The sequence below is a fragment of the Copadichromis virginalis genome, linkage group LG14, assembly GCF_057382275.1.
Source record: "Copadichromis virginalis isolate Kocher_CV1m ecotype Utaka linkage group LG14, C_Virginalis_male_GT1.1, whole genome shotgun sequence".
In the NCBI taxonomy this organism is placed as follows: Eukaryota; Metazoa; Chordata; class Actinopteri; order Cichliformes; family Cichlidae; genus Copadichromis; species Copadichromis virginalis.
This window is the reverse complement of record NC_140631.1, coordinates 21,840,956-21,857,876: the sequence shown is the minus strand read 5'-3', so window position 1 is coordinate 21,857,876 and position 16,921 is coordinate 21,840,956. Positions and strand designations below refer to the sequence as shown.

The 16,921-nt window shown below is 42.3% G+C and overlaps 1 protein-coding gene and 1 long non-coding RNA gene across 3 annotated transcripts in view; one reads left to right on the top strand and one right to left on the bottom strand.

The window, feature by feature from the left end:
* Positions 1-15,286, bottom strand: part of relt (RELT TNF receptor) — a 28,491-nt gene extending 13,205 nt beyond the window's left edge. For both annotated transcript variants that reach the window (XM_085429916.1, XM_085429917.1), the window contains exon 1: positions 15,055-15,286. The gene's annotated coding sequence lies outside the window, so the exon portion shown is untranslated. The remainder of the gene's footprint in view (positions 1-15,054) is intronic.
* The window catches only part of LOC146693915 (uncharacterized), a 340,133-nt gene that overhangs the window by 233,682 nt on the left and 89,530 nt on the right, over positions 1-16,921 (top strand). The gene's annotated exons all lie outside the window — the stretch shown is intronic.

The window sequence follows — 16,921 nt, the reverse complement described above, 5'->3', positions numbered from 1 at the left end:
AGAAAGAGATATTGGGGAAAGATGGAGGCTGTAAAAGTGAAAAGGGTAATGGGAGGGAGAGGAGAAAAGCAAGGCTGAATACTTACCCCAGACTTCCAGTGGACTGACACAGTTGCTGTGGCAACTCAGTAGGGATGCTGTGTGTGCTGCTACAAATGCTGAGTCAGGGCCAAAGTCAAACTGCCTTACTTTCTTTTAACTGTGCAAAAGTTGCTGCAAAAATGCTCGATTAAACACCCTGAGCTCGGTGGAACTTTGAAAAGTCGCTTAAAAAGGAAAAACTAGAAAGTTTAAGACTCTGAAAAGCTGTTAAACACTTAGATAGTTAAACAAGTTAGAGAAGTAACAGAAAACTCAGCCGCATACACACACAGACACACACAGACACAACACACACACACAACTCTGTGAAGCTGAATGAAAAGTCCAGTGTACCTGCCTGTGTCTTATAGTGCCACTCTGACCACAGACACACCCCTGACAGCCTCAGGACATGCCCCTCCTGCATGTGTGTGTGTCTGTGTCTGAGTGGGTGTCTGAGTGTGTAGGTGCGTGTGTGTGTGTGTGTGTGTGTGTGTGTGTGTGTGTGTGTGTGTGTATGTGGGTGACCGCTCCAAGGCACCACTTCACCTTCGACCACACATGAAAACATTTCAAACATTAGTTGGAAAATAAATGAACCGCTTAAACCCACTCACTGGTCAGGACACACATGTGTACACACATCACACACACACGTATCAGTAAGCGTGTGCTGAAGGTATCATTTAACAGGGTTTGTACACCTGATGTATGCACATAAGAACCATGTATTACCATATATGTTAAAACCACATATGCAGATAACACACACAAACACACATACACATATGGAAAGCCATAATAGCCATGCCTTATACAAACAAGAAAATAAAACATGTAATGAGTTTATGATTTTGGTCCGGCGAGGTGCCTCATGGCAATGACAGGCTTCCGAGGCATAATTTTAGGGGGGAAGAGAGAGATAAAGCGAGGACAGAGAAACCACTAGCTTATAAAAAAACACGGCGGGGCTGAAGGGCAAGGGCCGATCTGGTCGAACAGGAAGAGAAGAGCGAAAGAGAGAGGGATGGAAAGAGGAGAAAGTGGCAGGGAGTGACACTGCTAAAACCTCAGCCTGATAGCATGATATATATAGAAGCATTTGTTAAAATGCCATACAGACCAGAGCAAGAGGCTAATTACAAGTCACACATGCACACATACTGTATATGTGCACTCAGACACACATGCAAACATGCGCTTGTGCGCACACATAGCCGAACAAGGGGAAAAAATGATCAATAAAACGACAATGATAGAGAGAGCAAAACAAAAACGGGACCTGCAATTAAGTACCTCCTTTTTTTGGAAAGTGTCAAGTAACAAACTGGACCGAGCTGGAGGGGTAGAGGAATGTGAGGACTTCCACAGAGAACCTCACTTGAGCTCTAGAAATGAAGCAAATGTGCTTTAAGTGCAGCAGGGAAAGGTGAAGCTGATCCTTTAGATTGATGAGATGCATATGCTTTCAAATGATGGCTCCATAGGGTTTCAACGTTAAATAAAACCTATTTTTTTAAAAAAGCTTTGATGAGAGATCAAGCATTTCCTAAAAGTTGTTTTTCTGTTAAGTAACATTTAATTGTTTCTCACTGGTTGGGTAAGTGCAATAATACTTAAGCTACAGTGTCACTGCATGTGCTGAGTGTGTGCAGCAGGGCCATGTGCACGGAAACTGTAATTAAAATACAAAATGATGTCCATAAAGGATGTTCAAAATGAGCCTAACCGCTGCCTTTAGAAGTCAACCGTTCACAGCCAGACAATCCAAGCTTGCAATGTCTGCATGTGATGCTTTTGCATTTAAATCCTCTTTGACTCTGGATTTCTTCTCAAAACCACTACAGTAGGGACCGCCAACACGTGGGACTTCCACTGGAGCTACAGGCACGAGTGCCTTCAAATAACCATTTTCTTGTTTGCTGGTACTTCTCAGGCTCATGGCATTGGAGAAACTTGTTCTCGGGAAGAACTTTACATTTCATGTCACTGATTTTCAGCAAAGCAGCAGAGAACAATGCCATCCATCAATAAGTCCATCCATCATCTTGGTGGCAGCAGCCTAAGCAGAATGTTTCAGCCATCCTTCTCCCCAGCAACACGTTACTCCTTGGGGCATTGAGAGGCGTTTCCAGGCCAGATGAAACATATAATCTTGTCAGCAGGTTCTGGGGTCCCCTCCCAGCTGGGTGTGTCTGAAAAACCTCAAAGTGAGGTACCCAGGAGACATAGCAGTGGCTTTACTCTGGGATCCCTCCGGATATCCAAGTTTCTCACCCTATCCCTATGGCTGAGTCCAGCTGAACTATGGCGATGACTCATTTTGGTTGTTTGTATTTGCAACCTTACTTTACTGAATCGTCACCCTGATCTCATGACCATAGATGGGTTAAAATGTACGTTGACTGGTAAAACGAAAGCTTCGCCTTCCAGCCCAGTTCTCTTGTTTCTTGTCCAGTACAATACTTGCATATTAATCCACCAGCGGAACCAGTTTCTCCGCTTGAATACGATCCTAAGTCATGTCTGTGTAAGGTTCTCAGTCATCCAGGTCATGTTAGTCTAAATAGCTTGAAAAAAGGGTGGTTTAAGTGTTTGGTTTAAGTGTTCTGGACTTATTTAAGTGCTTTGAAGGTGTTTTGGCTTTCATACAAGAGATTTCTTCAATTCTAAAACCAAAAAGTGGAGAGTCGCCAGTATTGAAACCCTAGTGAGGGTTGTACCTTTGAAGGTGTTCCTTTGACTATTAATCATGTACCTCATCACATGAGTCAGGGCGTGAAAATAGGCATGGGTCATTACTGCCAGAGGTTTCGGGTGGAACCACTGTGAGACCTTGCCCCACTCCATCATGTGATCTATTGAAGTCACATAAGTCACATCCTCAGATGCTTGAACATCTGCATTTCGGAAAGCATCTTTCTGCCAACCCAGAGGGAGCACTCTACTATTTTCTAGTCGGGAACCATAGTCTCAGACTTGGAGGTGCTGAATGTCTTTCCAAACATTTCACACTCAGCTGCAAATCATTCCAGTGTTCGCTAAAGGTCATGCTCCGACAAAGCCAGCAGAAACACTCCATCTCCAAAAAGCATGGATGCTATTTCAAGGCACAAACAAGGCTCAAACACACACTCTCCTCAACCTGCCTATGTTTTTAGATCCTGTCTGGCAATATCAAAACAGGATCAGAGACAAGGGAAAAAACTCACAAGAAGACCAGATTAAGAACAACCGGGTATTCCTCTTCATTTTGAATTCTTCTGTTTCAGCCTTACCAGAATACACATTCTTACCTTTGATTTGCACAGCTAGTGTTATAAAATACCATTTTATTAATAAAAAAAAACTATAAAAGGAAATAAAATGACAAATACCAATGTAAACTGACAGCTTCTTAACAAACCCTAACATTTGCTAACTCCCTAAATTGAAGACCCCGTGATAAGAAAAGCAGTGGGCAGCTGTCATCATAACTCACTAGAAGTCTATTCATAGACAATGTAAAACTTGAACATAGTTCAACACTGGGAAAATAAGACCAATCCAAAAGTCTATCTGCAGGTGATGGCTGTAGTTGTCCTATAGAAGTCTACGAGAAACTAGCTAAAAACTAAATCCATCCATCCATTCGCTTCCACTTATCCTTTTCAGGGTCGCGGGGGGCGCTGGAGCCTATCCCAGCTGTCTTAGGGCGAGAGGCAGGGTACAGCCTGGACAGGTCGCCAGTCTGTCACAGGGCTAACACATAGACACAGACAACCATTCACACTGACCTTCAGTCCTGCATTCACACCTATGGGCAGTTTAGTGTTTTCAATCAACCTATCCCCACTAACTGCATGTCTTTGGACTGTGGGAGGAAGCTGGAGTACCCAGGGAGAACCCACGCAAACACGGGGAGAACATGCAAACTCCGCACAGAAAGACCCCACCCTGATGTTGGAATTGAACTCAGGACCTTCTTGCTGTGAGGCAATTCATTAACCAATGAGCAAGCAGTTTCAACCTCCATATCACATCATGATGGCGGATACGAAAACGCTCATCTAGAGGATCCCGAACGAGTCTTCAGAAACTACTGGATCACATCATAGTAGCCACACCTTTTTATTCTTATGAGTTTATTATATCATATTCATTAAATCCACCCCAGATTTTTGATTCAGTTTTTTAATCTGTTTTTAATTTTCAGATCTTTTTCACAAGTGGTGGAAGTTGCTTAGTTGTAGCCCAGGATAATTGTTGCATGGTGACGGAAAAGAGGGACTATGTAGTTGATTTACAAAAACTACGAATTACAAAAAAAAAAAAAAATCCAAAACAAATCTTACCAGTGCAATAACAACATCATCATTATTATTATTTATTTCACAGAAAAACCACAAAACAGTCCTTTTTAAGCAAGTCAGGTATCTGACTCAAACATTCATCTTCATCTACCTCATCATTAACTATTGTGTTAATTAGGTGGCTGTTTAAAAGAGTCACCTGGAGAGATCCCATTAGCCTCTGTGTTTGTATGTGATATGTAATTAGTCTGTAGCTACTGGTCAACACACCAGTAAACACTCACAGTCATGTCATAGCTAACTTCTAGTTGCTTTCTGGTCTGTAATTGCAGTTTCTTGGTTATATCGCTCCGATATGATAACCCTGCTTGCACGCATGTGACAGCCATGTGCTCGGGCTTGGAGGCTGCAGTCAGATGGATATTGTAATGAAAAAAAAGAGGGAGAGGGGACAAGAGCATAGGAAGAGAGGGAGGATATAACAGGACATTAGCACCTCTAAGAATATCCCTGCAAACACAACAAAGACGCCAACGCGACGCCAACACCCGGAGTGCTTTCGTCATTTTATGTGAACGGGCGAAAACAACAAAACAGGATAACAATTAAAAAAGAAAAACACCTCAAAGGAAAGGGAGAGGAGAGTGATGACTTTTTCTAAACTTTGTAAAACAGTAATTACCCCAAAGCCTGCACGCTGTTGTTTCACACATACAAATAACAAGTTACGAAAACATCAGATGACCAGTCACATGCTCTGCTCGGTTCTGAAAATAGCAATAGTAAAGAAGTAATGGCGAAGGCATGACAAAAACATGGCTGTTATTCTCTTCTGTGGTGGTTTTGGAGGCGAGGACCAGTTAAATGTGTTGGAGAGCTTTTTCTGGCTCCTTGATGTCATGCTGCAGCTCAGCTGAGAAATCCTTCAGGATGAAGCTGTGAAGGAAGGAAAAAACCACAAAAGAGGAAACACAAGAATGAGTGGAACTCCTCGCCTTTCAGGCAGAGGTGACTGAGCAGCGCCTGAGATCACAGGTAAACCGAGGCGAAGCCACCATGTTATTGGCTTCCAAACAATGAGCCAGGATTTTGGTCAGGCATGGGACTCTATTTAATTTTTCTGTGAAAAGTCTAGACACACAAGAACGCCCCAGTCATGCTGACAGATCTGGCACGTTTGAGTTATTTAACAGTGGTGTTCCCTGGCAACGATGTGTAATCGCTAAAGCTTTATCAATTGGTTGTTACATGAAATGCCATTCCAGTAATAGCTCTTGGAATGAAAAAAAAGCAGTAAACAGCTGTCCAAACTGATACTTCACTTTAGTTTGTAGGCTTTTCTTTTCTAGATCTCAAGTTCTCCACCCCTTTGTTTACCTGTTTTTTAGCAGTCTAGCATCCACAGTTTCAAGACATCGTTTTCAAATTTTGTGTAACGATAGATACCAATAACAATTTGTTTTTGCCATAATGGTTGCAAACGGTGGCTAGCATTGCTGCCTCACAGCAAGAAGGTCCTGAGTTCAATTCCACCATCAGTCTTTCTGAGTGGAGTTTGCATGGGTTCTCCCCGGGTACTCTGGCTTCCTCCCACGGTCCAAAGACATGCAGTTAGTGGGGATGGGTTAATTGGTAACTCTATATTGCCAATAGGTGTGAATGCAGGAGTGACTGTGAGAGCGAATGGTTGTCTGTGTCTATGTGTTAGCCCTGCAACAGACTGGCAACCTGTCTAGGGTGTACCCCGCCTCTCGCGCTAAGACATGTAGGATAGGCTCCACCCCATCTGCAACCCTGAAAAAAGCTAAGTGGAAGCGAATGGATGGATGGTTGCATTGATTTGCTAAAACAATAGTATTCTGTTAGTCTAAATAAGCTTAATTAGCTTAAATTGAAGACTCAGTTTGTTTAATATGCTATCCCTGTAATACCTGAACCATGAAATAACTGCAAGAAAATATTAGTATAAGTAGTATAAGTATTATTGAATCTTCCGACAACAAATTTATATATATGAGTTTTAATTTGGATCATATTTGCACATTTTTGTGCAATTCATTACCATCAAATGTATCATGCAATTTATTTAAGAGGGGGGAAAAAAACACACTGATGATGTCGAGGTCTCAAAAATGCATGTACCAAAGTTACAAAGTAACTTATTATATTCATGTTTTATATATAAATTTCATTTTATTTATTTTTTTTCTTTGATTAAACTTTATTTTATTTACCAATGCATTAAAATACAGTTTCAGACATAATTACAAATTTGTGAAATGGGACTCCCCAAAATCTGCTTTTACAAATAGGTAACCAAACACCCAAATGCAAAACATGCAAATATAAATATTCACAGGATCCCATGGTATGGTCACATAAACCCAATCACACAATGGCGCATTAAAATACTAGCATAAATGAATTAAAATGTGAACTTCACAAAATAAAGATTTGGGGAATCCTATCCGTAGAGCGTTTGGATCAATCATGTTTTAGTTGCAGCTGTTGTAGGAAGCTAACACTTAACATTTTGTAGCACTTTCACACTGATTCTAGATCTGTGAACCTTTGCAGGTCACACTAAAACATCTCTTTAGTTTAAAACTAAAACTCACTTTGGTTTGTTATCAAATGAATAAATCAAGCCTGGATTTGTTTGGTGTCTTTAACCCTCTCTGTTCCAAGGGCACCATAACAGAACTGACTCTACACTCTGTCCCAGTTGTATATTATTACATAATCCTGTTAAGCAAGTGCACTTTTTTCTAATTTAAAGGTCATATATCCTCGATTCAAACTTACTCACCAATGTAAATACTGGGAGTAACTGAACACATGGACCAATGTGGTTTATTGAGGTTTCATGCAGTATTCCCACCAAAAATCAGACTCAGTGGACTGACGCATTTATTATTTACTGTGGCAACAGGCACAGTTGGCCTAAAATAACACATTAGTTAACAATAATAAACCTATTAGTTTTAAATAATGGATTTGGGAATTATTAACACCGAGTTAGACAATAACCCTAAAATGTCTGTGAAGGTTCTCAGTCATCCAGGTCATCGTAGTCAAAGGAGCTTGCAAAGAAAAGCGTCTGGACTTCTTTAAGTTGCTTGAAGACGTTTCACCTCTCATCCGAGAAGCTTCTTCAGTTCTAAGGTCAAATGGTGGAGAGTCCCAGATATAAACCTAGTGGGAGTGACCCCCCACAGAGGGACAAAAGGACCCCCTGATGATCCTCTAATCGCCTGAGCCAAGGTGTGAAACTGGGTGTGGGTCCCAATCAGCCAGAGTTTCGGGTGAGTTCATTGTGAAACCTGGCCCCACCTTATCATGCGAATTCCTGAGGTCTACCGGAACCAAATTCCCTGTATGTGTCTGCACATATACTTGGCCAATAAACACGATTCTGATTCTGATCAAAGATGGAGAGGTAAACACATGCTGCTCTACAGGCTGGAAACCTCTGCATTGTCTTAGGTTCAAATCCAATGAAGTCCATCAGATTATCTCAGAAACGTGAGGTCAGCTAAGCCTGAAAGAGGGTTGTTTCCCTCAATTCCTTAACCGTTTTAACCTCTTGGAGCTCAATGATACACCATTTCGGAAATGCACATTCAATATCACCCGTCGCTCAAGTAAAAACTGATGCTCATGTCAATGCATGCATGCATGCATGCATGCAAAAAAAAAAAGTCTTGGATTTCAATCTCTGTCACAGGCCTGGAACAATAAAACTCCAACCACGACTTCATATGGTGATAATGGCTACCCTATTGTAGTCATGATGGGGGATACCTAGCTGTGACGCACGTAAGCAGCTATTATCTTACGGGCCAAGAAGTCAAATACAATAAAAAAGAACTGAGGTGGCAAAAAAGGTTTAAGGTAATTATACTCCATTCTTCATCAGACATTTCGTGTCCTGAGAGATAATGTGCACGTGTATGTCAGCGACGTGATCAGAGCAACCATACCCTCTGTTTGACTTCACAGAGGTGCCCATTATTGGCAAATGAAAAGCTGATTTACGCCAACGCTTTCTACATTAGTGCTCAGGCAATGTCTCATTATGGGGAACGTGTGCGATAACTGGGCAATTGTCGCCCCTTCACATGCGTCTGCAGACGGATGCGTTTTCCCTCACTCTCCATTTGCGTCTGTTGGGCCTCATCTGTATCCTTTGGTCATGTTTTCCAGTGGAACTGAACACCGGCTGAAACTTACTGGGCTTCTCTTGTGTCACGTAGACATCACCGAGTTGGAACGAGAGAAGGTGAACTGACCAGAGCAGAGAAAAAGAGGGCACCAGAGAGGGAACCAGAGAGCAGGAGAACACTACAACGTCATTTTCCTGCAGCTACCACAGATGAACCATGTGCACAAACACAAATAAGAATCATTACTTTTTTTTTCAACCTCTTAGTTGTTGCAAGCAGATGCAGCATTGTATGGGAAGTCGTAAATTCAGGAATGCTTTGCATTTTGCATAAATGGCCACACAAAAGATGGAAGTCTTGGAGATAGAGATGTTTTTGAAGACTTTCCCATTAATTTAGATTTCGCCCGAATTGTCAAGAAAAAAAAGTGTTTTTCACAGAGGAGACAACACTTTGCTGTTGTTTAAGCCACCACGCCGACCACAAACCAATTCAGACTGCAAAACAGCCGTAAAAGGATCCACGCTCTTCTGTTTTCTGGGTTTTCACAGGATGGTCTTGAGTTGCGAAAAAGTGGAACCTGCGGACTTGTTTTTTCCAGCGCTCGCGGTTTTCCCTTACATCACCGCCGTCATTAACAGTGGATGTAAATCACCTCCTCGTGTTCAAGCATTTTAAATAATGATTCACTGCTTATACACAGACACACACGTGCTATCATAAAACACATTTTCACACACGCAAACATGTGAAAGCAATACGAAAACAACCCTTCTAACATGTTATCTCAATTTGTCCACCAAATACAAAGGATTCACTTAATTACTGTTTTAGTCGCTGCGAGGTAAAAAAAACAAACTGCCTCAGAGGATGAGCTCAGTAAGGAAAACAGGATTTTTATTTGGATACCTGCACTATTCATACATGTGATCTAGAGTCATGAAAAGATGAGTGAGCTTATAATAAAAGGTTGCTTTTACCAGCTGTTAGATAAGTAAACAAGTCTGCACAGTAAATATATGTAACTGTATATACATTAGCCAGTTAGCTAAGCTTAGGATAAAAGACAGTCTGGCTCTGATCAGTGGAAATAAAATCTAGAATATGAGAAGACTATCCCCTCATCATGTTTCAGGAAGGGACACAACACACACATAAATTAACATAAACAAAATTCATCTTTAATAATCTTTTTGCTTGTTAATAAATAAATAAAAACAGAATCAATTAAAAATGAATCAGCCAGCCACTTGGCAGCAACTTAGTGCATTCAGGCATGCAGACATGGGGCTCTAACTCAGGAGGTAGAGCAGGTCGATCCCTGGCTGCTCCAGTCTGCATGCCAAAAATACCTGGGCAAGATACCAACCTCAGGTTGCTGTTATCATACAACAGAGTGAGAATGTTAGACAGAAAACACTCACACAGAAAAAGCACATAAAAGGTGGTTGAGTGATTGAGCAAAAGAGGACCCGCTGAAGTTTAAAGCAAGCATCAGAAATGGAAAGAAAGGTGATTTAAGTGACTCTGAATGTGGCAAAGTTGTTGGTCCCACTACAGTACCTATTGGGATTTTCCCACACAACCATCTCTCTTAATTGTTGGGTTTTTTTCTCTGTTATTGTAGGGTCTTTCTCTTACAGAATAAAGTGCCTTGAGGCGACTGTTGGGCGTGGTTGTTGTGGTTTGGGGCCATATAAATAATGAAACTGAAAGTTTACCGAGTATGGTCCGAAAAAGAGAGTGGGTAAAAACCCATTGTTGATGGATGGTTGTTACAACCAAGGTATGCAGAAGAGAATCCCTGAACACACAACACATCACACCTTGAAGCAGATGGGCTACAGCAGAAGACACCGAGTGCCACTCCTGTAAGCTGAGAACACAAATCTGAAGCAACAGCTCACATGGGCTCACCAACACTGGACAAAAATTGGAAAAACGCTGCCTGGTCGGATGAGTCTTGATTTTTGCGGGGACATGAAAAGCATGGATCCATCCTTCACTGTACTCAAACTGGCTCCACAGTCACCAGATATCAATCCAATAGAGCAACTTTGGGATGTGGTGGAGCAGAGGATTCACATCTTGGATGTGCAGCTGGCAAATCTGCACCAACTACGTGATGCTATCACATCAACATGGACCAAAAGCTCTGAGAAAAGTTTCCAGCACCTTCTTGAATCTATGCCAAAAAACATTTAGACCGCTCTGAAGGCAAAAGTAGGTCCAGCCTGGTAATAGCAAGATACTAAGTAACTAATGAAGTTTACGGTGAGTGTACTCTAGTTTCCACCTCTATTGATTACAGTATTTTCAGCTCTGTCTATGTAATGTACATCAAAGTCGCATCACAACCGAGCCGATGGTGATGCAGAGTCAACTGATGTTTTCATGTTTGTAACTTTGTAAAATCTTGTTCGCGAGTGATGGGAGAAGGGAGGCGGAGATCGACAGACGGATTGGGGCTGCAGCTGCAGTAATGCAGACGTTGCACCGGTCCGCCGTGGTGAAGAGGGAGCTGAGTGTAAAAGCGAAGCTCTCAATTTACCGGTCGATCTACGTCCCTACCCTCACCTATGGCCACGAGCTGTGGGTAGTGACCGAAAGAACGAGATCGCGGATACAAGTGGCAGAAATGAGCTTCCTCCGAAGGGTGGCTGGCCTCTCCCTTAGAGATAGGGTGAGAAGTTCGGCCATCCGGGAGGGGCTCAGAGTAGAGCAGCTGCTGCTCCACATCGAAAGGAGCCAGCTGAGGTGGTTCGGGCATCTGACAAGGATGCCCCCTGGGCGCCTCCTGGGTGAGGTGTTCCAGGCATGTCCCACCGGGAGGAGGCCCCGGGGCAGACCCAGGACACGCTGGAGAGATTATATCTCTCGGCTGGCCTGGGAACGCCTTGGTATTCCTCCGGATAAGCTGGAGGAGGTGGCTGGGGAGAGGGAGGTCTGGGCCTCTTTGCTTAGGCTGCTGCCCCCGCGACCCGGCCTCGGATAAAGCGGATGAAGATGGATGGATGGATGGATGGAACTTTGTAAAATACTGGAAAGCTAATTAACAATGATCTCATCATCATCTTGTATTATTAATGCATGCTAATAAAAATATACTCATCGTTATAGCGATGTCAGAATTTATTCAGTTCACAAAAAGCAGTTCTGGCAGAATTATTCTGGCTCTGAGTTTGATGTAGGTCTACTGCAGTGCAGAGACTCTGAGACAGAGTAAGAGCAGACATATTTGTGCACATATTTAAAAACAGTGTCTTATAAATTTCTATGTTGCAGCAGATCTGAATTATAGCATAATTTCACAATATCCTGTGTACCGAGCTGTATTAATACCTCTGTAAAAGTGCTGCAGCAGACCATAAAATTCCTGCTTTGAATACTACTTTATCATTACTCAGCGGTTGTATTTAAATTGGGCATGCTTGTAGCACTTCTCACATAAGACACACGCGAACAACACTCACACAGCCACTAGCTCGTGTCTCGTCACAAAGACATCGACCCGGACATGTTGATTTGCTCTGGCAGCACAAAGCCAGCGACTGGTTACTGGCGAGTTCAGCTAGCAGATTGTGGTTGCTTTTAGATTTATCTTGCCTCTCGCAGCGTCTGTGGAGCAGCAAAAAAAAGCTGCAGTCCCTTTCTTCCTGTTTTCTCAGAGCTTATTTTTAAAACTGTGTCATTAAACAGCATACAGTAGGCAGCGACAGGGGATACAGAAGACAGAGAGGGGAGAGGTCATTGGGGTACGCAGGGCGAGAATGCAGCTGAAACCACAGCAGACTTTTGTAAACTTGAGATAACAAAGAAACGAGACATCCGGGAAGTGACACTCTTCCACAACCAGACTGTCAAATGAATGAGCCTGACAGACGGAAACTCTGTGCAGCGTGACTTGCAGTTTGCTGTCTTAATCTAAAACAAATGAAGGGCGTATATGTGTGAGGAGGCGAGCACTTTTGCTCATGCCAGCATCTTTCCAGGTCTTTCTGTCTGTAATTATGCAATCCTCCACTAGTGTGTGTGTGTGTGTGTGTGTGTGTGTGTGTGTGTGTGTGTGTGTGTATGCTGAACCGGCTTGGATTGGGATCTGCGGTTTGTGCAGTGGGAATTTCATTGGCAGTGAGTTTCCTGGCTGACATTGGGGAGGCATGCAGGCAGCTGTGGCACGAGGGCGGAAGAGGGCCGGGCGGCACTCCCAACCACTCTGGTTGGACAGATGGACAGACAGATGATGCGATTGACAGGTTAATTGAAGCTTAGGCTTTGACTCCCACATGCACTCACACACGCTCAGAGGTGAAGCAGTACATCACTGCAATACAAGAAAATCTCAGGCTTCTTATCTGCTCCAGGCTGCAGTGAACATATACTTTTATCTGCCTGTTTTCAATCAATCTCGCCTTTTCCATTCGCCTCTTTCTCATTCTCATGAGTACAGCACACAGTAAATGCTGGGTGGGTGGAGAGGTAAAATGGGAGTTACACTTAGTTCATGATAACTGCACCAACTCCTAATTAAGGAGAGCATGCATTTAACTGGAACACCAGCTGAGCACAAAACATGGTAAAAAGTTGCAATGCATCAGATTGCCTAAACTTACAATAATCAAGCCAAAGAAGGAACGTATGTGAGAGACATGCATGTTTGTTTAAACCAGGGTAATACCCAAAAGTTTAAGCCTGTGTAAACGCTTTTGAGGAATGCCTTAGCTGTCAAAACCGACAGAAAAAAACAAACTGCACATCACTAAGGTGTAATGGCACAAATAATCATAATAAAATGAATAAATAAACAAGAAACAGCCTGTAGATGCTCCTCTTTGCAGTCACAATTCTGACTCCAAAAGCTGCCAGACAAGCTACAAAGAGAAAATTATATTTTTTAATGTAAATTCTCAAATGTTAAAAAAAAAGACTTTTAACACTTTACATCACTCCCTGAACTCTCACTCAAAAAAAATACACCTAATGATCCACATACACTGCAGTCTCCCAAAAAGCAGCATCCACTGAAACATGGTCCAACAGTTGGTTACGCAGTTCAGACGAGTTCAGGCAGAAGGATTTACTTCCATTTTTAAACCCTCTACTTTCTTCTTCCAATCAGCTTCATTTTATCTTCATACATATTTTATTAGTGGCTGAGCCACTGTATGGGAAATATACTTAAATATTTAATACCACCGCACTCATTAAAAGGCTGTTTAACCCAAACCAGTAAACCACTGGAGGGATTTCATCACCCCACTCTGCTGCATGGTCTTTCACAATGAGCTGTGAAAGTACATGACAGGAAGCAGGAAGTCTGTCTTCCCGAAACATCACGGCAGATGAATAAATTTTGCACACATTCAGTTAAGAAAAAACTCCCTAAAACGACTGCGCTGTAAAAACACCGGGACTGGGGAAGCCGAACGTGGCCCTCTTCTGGTGAAAAGCGCATGTGAGTGAGTAAAGTTCAAACCCTGTTATTGATACAAGCGTGCTGGAATTTGGGATTCAGACAAAGGAAGCCCTCTGCCAAAGATGACAGTCTCATCTCGGGGCTTGCGCATTTGTGAGTGTGTAATCAGGGGAGCTGGCTCTTATTGCGGTGTGCTCCTTACGCAGCAGTATATCCTGCCAAAACCACTCAAGTATGGTGTTGTATGTGATGGCGCTAAGGCACGGTTTGAAATGAGCAGTTACTGGAGCACACGCTGCAAAAGTGAAACTGTCTGAACGCGGTAATTGAACCAACTTGACGTGTTTGCAGCTTCTCCGCTTCTCGGCAGAATATTTTGTGCGAGATTTAATTGACTTAATTGGCTGCTATAAGACTTTAAACCTAATAGGAAAAACATATGCGAATAAATCAGAGCAAGAACTTCGTTAAAAAGCGAGTAGGTGGATCACACCATCAGTGAGGTCATCACGCACCCATTACAGTACGTGAAGCATGAGCTCATCCTGCCGTTACAAAGCGCTACACATGCGGTAACACAACCGTCTATTCATTCCATTTAGTTTAATTAAGTATTAGTGACTGCTTTACTGTTCATATGAATATTCAAACTATTTAGTGATCGATAAAGGCGGCTAGGCTAAATTTTAAGTCAGTAGCCAAGTTAAATGAACGCACTACAGATGCTACACGCTATGGAAGTCCATGTGTATGTTAAATAAAATGAATACAAACGCAGTCTGTGCAGACACACACGCATATAAGAGCACCGTTTTATCAAAAAACAAACAAACCGAAAACGTACTTCTTTAAACCTTCATAGCCAAACAGCACTGAAGTTTTCGCCCAAACGCATGGCTCTAACCTTCCAGTATGTGCCGTGTGCCGGTTAAGTCACACGAAAACGTTACCGCCGTGCGTAAAAGCGGTCTGGTCTGCAACACCGGCTTAGTGGCGAGTGAAGCTCCAAACGATTCTGCCACAACTTAACTACCGGCTTCAGCAGCCATGCAGGTTATCCCCTCTTGTTTTAAAGAGGAAAAAAAGTTGTTTGACTTACCGGTTTGGTGAATAAACGGAGTGAAAATCAGTGTTCAGAGACGAGCATAATCGATTACAGGCGACTAGATTAGCAGGTGTAATTAAAAAGCTTGGCAATGGATAAAAACCACAAAGCCGGTGTTGAGGTTCCCCCTCTCTCTCTCTCTCCCCGGCTCCTCTGTGCGTGTGTGTGTGGCACATAAACACGGAGCTGGCTAACTCTGAGCTCACAGTGCGTCACTGCTGCAAGCTGAAACCCCCGTCAGTGTGTGTGTGTGCATGTAAACCCCCTCTGTTGCCGGTAGTATAGGCAACAGCCACCTGTGGCTCACAGCCTGGCAGATTCAGTTCGCAATATGGAGGCCCAGAGTGTTTAAAGCTAAATAAACACTAAACTACAGATGAATAAAAAACGTTCCATATTAAAAACTAAATTTAATATAGTCAGACAATGAAAAGAATAAGCTTAATGTTTCATTGTTTTATATTTAACTCATTTTAGAAGTTTTTCTTGTGACATTTTTGCTAAGACTTTTTTTTAAAATACTTTAAATCTAGTCCATATTACACCGTAAAGCCAACAAGGTTTCATTTCCTAGACAACAGAGCTAGCCCAGGAAAATATTTTAATACCACATTATTATTGTAATCCTCTGGTTCTATAAATAAATTCAGGCTAAGTAATATTAAAAGGGACCTATTATGCTCATTTTCAGATTTTCTTGGATTCTCCTGGAGTCGTTTTGAATGATTCACGGTTCAAAATAGTAGCAGAGCCACTAAGTGTAAAAGTGTCTTATGAAAAGCAAATATGCTTGAAACCTTCATTTTTGTGGTGCATTAAATACATAAAACTGGAGCCCAGCAGTGACCAAGTGTTTTTGTTTCTTTTTTTACTGTCTGCATGTTTTCTTCCCAGCAACTGGCCCCTCCACCCACCCCTTGATGTGCATGTGCATGTGCATATATCTTTCTAGTTTTATGAAGTGAGGGCTTCAGTGCAGTGCAGGCCCTCAGCATACATAAGTGTATAATGTGTTTTAACATGACAAGGACAAGGCCTAACTTCTTGTTAGTGATCATGATTGACTTCAGCTGGTAGTTTCTCTTTTCTGTCATGAAAGTAATTTGTTTGACAGCAGTTATTGGCCTGACAAACTCTCAGAATAATGGGACAGTCCAAGAAACTCTGAAGATCTAAGAAGCAGAATTGTAGATTTACAAGTTCAGAAGGTCTCTTGGAGCCATTTCTAAACACCTGCAGATTCCAAGATTACTATTCCGAATAATCGTATTCGGATGTGTTGCCTCTTTGCCAGAATCTGGAAGAAGACCCAAACTGTCACTGTCAGATGAGAGGAAGTTGGTAAGGACTTTCAGGAAACAACCCAGGAACCTGACACCAACATCTCTTTCCACAGAGAACCCTGTTTTACCTCACCATGGACGGAGAGGGTGTCAACCAAGAAAGAAGCTACTGCTCCAAAAGGAGTACTAACTCCAAATTCTTCAACTTCTCATTTGAAAGTTGGACACAGTTGGGTGTTCCAACAGGACATTGACCCGAAACACACATCAAAACTGGTTTTGGAGTGGTTAAAGCAGGCTAAGATTAAGCTTTTGGAGTGACCTCATTGACCTCAACCCTATTGAAAGTTTGACCACACATAAAAGCCGTGTCTTTGCCAGGTATTGAAACAATTTAAAGAATTCTGCCAAGAAGAGTGGTGAAATATCCAACCAGCATTATGCCAGAAACTTGTTGATGGCTACTAAAAGTGTCTGGTCGAGATACAACTTAGTAAAGGACATTTAACCAAATATTAGTGGGGGTGTTTTGTATATATAATATATATAATATAATTTTGACTCTGTGCTACTTAGAG